Source organism: Cervus elaphus, chromosome 32 (genome assembly GCF_910594005.1).
Source record: "Cervus elaphus chromosome 32, mCerEla1.1, whole genome shotgun sequence".
Lineage (NCBI taxonomy): Eukaryota > Metazoa > Chordata > Mammalia > Artiodactyla > Cervidae > Cervus > Cervus elaphus.
Genome location: NC_057846.1, coordinates 40,710,202 through 40,713,249, shown reverse-complemented (window position 1 = coordinate 40,713,249; position 3,048 = coordinate 40,710,202). Strand labels below are relative to the sequence as shown.

The following is a 3,048-nucleotide window of genomic DNA, read 5'->3' as shown; positions in this document are numbered from 1 at the left end:
TAAACACCTCCTCAGTTTTCAGGACCAAGGCTGAAGGAAGGTTCCATCCTTTGGGAAAATCCCCAGCCTCTCCCAACACCCCCAGGAATGGATTGCTCATTCTTTAGGGGCTATGTCTTTTCCCCCTGGTGAATCCAGGAGCCCTGTATCCTCAGGACCTGCGTGGGGTCTGGGCCCTCACCATGGGGACTGAGGGTGGAGGCTCAATCCAACACTTCCACGGTGGTCCAGCATTAAAATCAAGTAAAATATAAGTAAAAGTGTTTACAGTAAATCCCCTACATGTGACCTTTCAAGCTATGAACTTTCACGATGCAAACGTTCATGGCGTCAACATCAGGCGTGAGTGACCCTGAAGCTTGTCCTTCGGCTCCTACTGCTGGTGGCGATTCTTCAGCTCTGCCTCCTTCCACCTCTTGTTCGCTTGATGCCAGCCCCTGGATGCCAGCTGTTTGTACTACTACAACTTTCAAGGTGCTGTACCATAAGATTCTAAATGTTTATTTTGTGTGTGTTTGCTTTTATGTATTACTTGTGCAAAACACATTACAAGCCTATTACAGTACAGTGCTATATAGCCAATTATGTAAGGTACGTATGTTGGACTTACCAACAGATTGGACTTAAGGGACAGGCTTTCAGAACAGAATTCATTTGTATGACGGAGACTTAGTGTATTGTGTTTCCTATGTGCTGGGCACTGTTTTAAGTGCTTTCTTCATTTTAGGCTTATTTGTGTAAAATGTGTTTTTCTCTGATGCTGGTAATTAGAGTGATCTGATGTCTGTATAGTGTAGTGTCTTAGGTTTCAGAGGATGCAACTTAACTTTTAACTGTAGCATCTATAAGAATTAATAAAGGCCATTGTCTCCCATTGATCTGAGTGTTCCACTTCTATACTGAGCTTCTCTGATTCATTCATCCTAGTGGGATATTTTTTTCAACTTGTTTTTTTTTGTAGGCTTAAAACAAAAGCTAGTTGAATAATTTGAAGGGCAATTTTATTTATCATGTCAACTCCATCTGCAATATATCTAAAAATTTGAGTGCTCGCCTCGGCAGCACATACACTAAAATTGGAACAATACAGAGAAGATTAGCATGGCCCCTGCGCAAGGATGACACGCAAATTCATGAAGCGTTCCATATTTTAAAAATAAATAAATAAATAAAAATTTGAATAAAAGTCAATGGGGGGGGAAATGATTCAAAATATATAAATGATTCAACATACAGAGGTTTATTTTAAAAGCAACCTCTCCTGACCGTGTCGGTTCCTGTAAGACATTTGGGATGCCACGAGGAAGAGGACTATGTCTCTAGACGAGCTTCATCCTCCCCTCGATTTATGATGCAGGATAGAGCTGAAGTGGATAAAGCTCTGTGCAGAAAGGAGAAACCAGCAGCGGAACCCTCTAGACGCCTAGTGATCACTGGAATGTGTTGGCATTTCCCAGGGGGCAGTCAGTTTCAAGCCACCAAACTGCGCTTCTCGATTCATTAATCTCTTGGTCAGGGTGGGAGTGGAGACAGGGAAATCTACTCCAGATAAGCATGAAGTACAATATGACTTTGCCTTCTTATAAGGAGCCATCATTCACGTAAATTGCATCCTTCAACCTTTCAAGGGATTAAATGCTACACGATAGACAGCATCTGGTTCAAACAACAGCAAATCAAAGAGGGTAACAATACACCGCGTGGTGAATAACAGGCAGGCTCCTATATCCATAAGAGGCCAACAGCAGAGGGGAGAAAAGAGGCCTGTGAGAGGCACCGTAAGAAGGGTACACCTGTAGATGTGTCGGGGAAGATAGTGATGTCGGCCGGCATAATAACGCCATTCTTCTAACGTGACCCAAAGCGGCAGGCAGCCGCCCTCCTTCAGGGGCTGGAACACAGCTCTCGGTGACCCAGGGACCAGAAGAGAGAATAGGGTACAGAGACGCTCCTTGCTGAAAGTCACCAGCCCGGGACTTTAATTAACATGCAGACTCACGTTGGCTCCTTAGAGGGTCTCATTGGAAAGCAGAGGGAGAGGCCATTTGTCTGGAATTCGATAAAAAGGACTTGGAGTTTGACTTCTTTGTTTCGTCTCCGTTTTCTCACCCTCCCCCACCTCAAGTCTCCTCCTCCCCTGGTCTCCAACACGGGTTCTCATTACTCTCATGACCTCTGCCCTTTGACCCTTCCAAGGAAGGATCAGATGCATGCCATTCACACCTCCGTGTAAAGTTAATCCTCTGGCATTTCCCAGGTATTCTGTTTTAGCCATAACCCCCTATGAAAAGCTCTCCTCTGTTAAAGGAATTTCAGGTTGAGATGAGTGTGTTTGGGGTTGGGGGGAGGGCACTGATAAGAATCAAATTCTGGAAGGTTTGAGTGGCATCCGCCTTGAGCATCTCAGGCCATCCTTTTTTGGGACTCCCCCCCACACCCCGACCTCCATTGGGAGTACTAATATATTGAACGGTAGAGTGCTCAAAACTATCCTGTGTGCTTTATTTCTGTATTCATCTCTTTTAAAGTTAGTTTTAATTTCTATCAAAGCTGTACGCCCACCTTTTCTTTTCTTGAGTGGTGCTCAAAGGTGGCTGACATTTAGACTCCTCTGGGAAAATGTTTTAAAATCCTGAAGCCTAGATTTCCCTCCAGACCACCTAAGGAAAGCCTGTTGGAGATATGGCCCAGATCTTAAGGGTTCTGAAGAGCCCGGGTGATGCAGCTAGTGGGTGCGCCTTGCCCATGGACTTGAGGGAGATAAACTTAAAAGGTATATTTAAAACCAGACCAACGTGCCTGCACGCTCAGTCGCTTCAGTCGTGTCCAACTCTTTGCGACCCCGTGAACCACAGCCAGCCAGGCTTCTCCTTCCATGGGATTCTCCCGGCAAGAATACTGGAGCGGGTTGATATGCCCAAACGGCAATATCCCCAAGACTTCCCGCTCCCCATACCCCATCCTCCAGAAACAACAAATTCAATGATCTGAGCTGATACATATAGTAGTTGCCCTCATACTTCTAAATCACATGATTATAATGCTGGT

At 45.0% G+C, this 3,048-nt stretch overlaps 1 non-coding gene across 1 annotated transcript; it reads left to right on the top strand.

The window, feature by feature from the left end:
- Positions 1-1,046: 1,046 nt before the first annotated feature.
- On the top strand, positions 1,047-1,153 carry LOC122688143. Its single transcript, XR_006339361.1, has one exon. It is a non-coding gene; the product is annotated as a U6 spliceosomal RNA (small nuclear RNA).
- Positions 1,154-3,048: the final 1,895 nt, after the last annotated feature.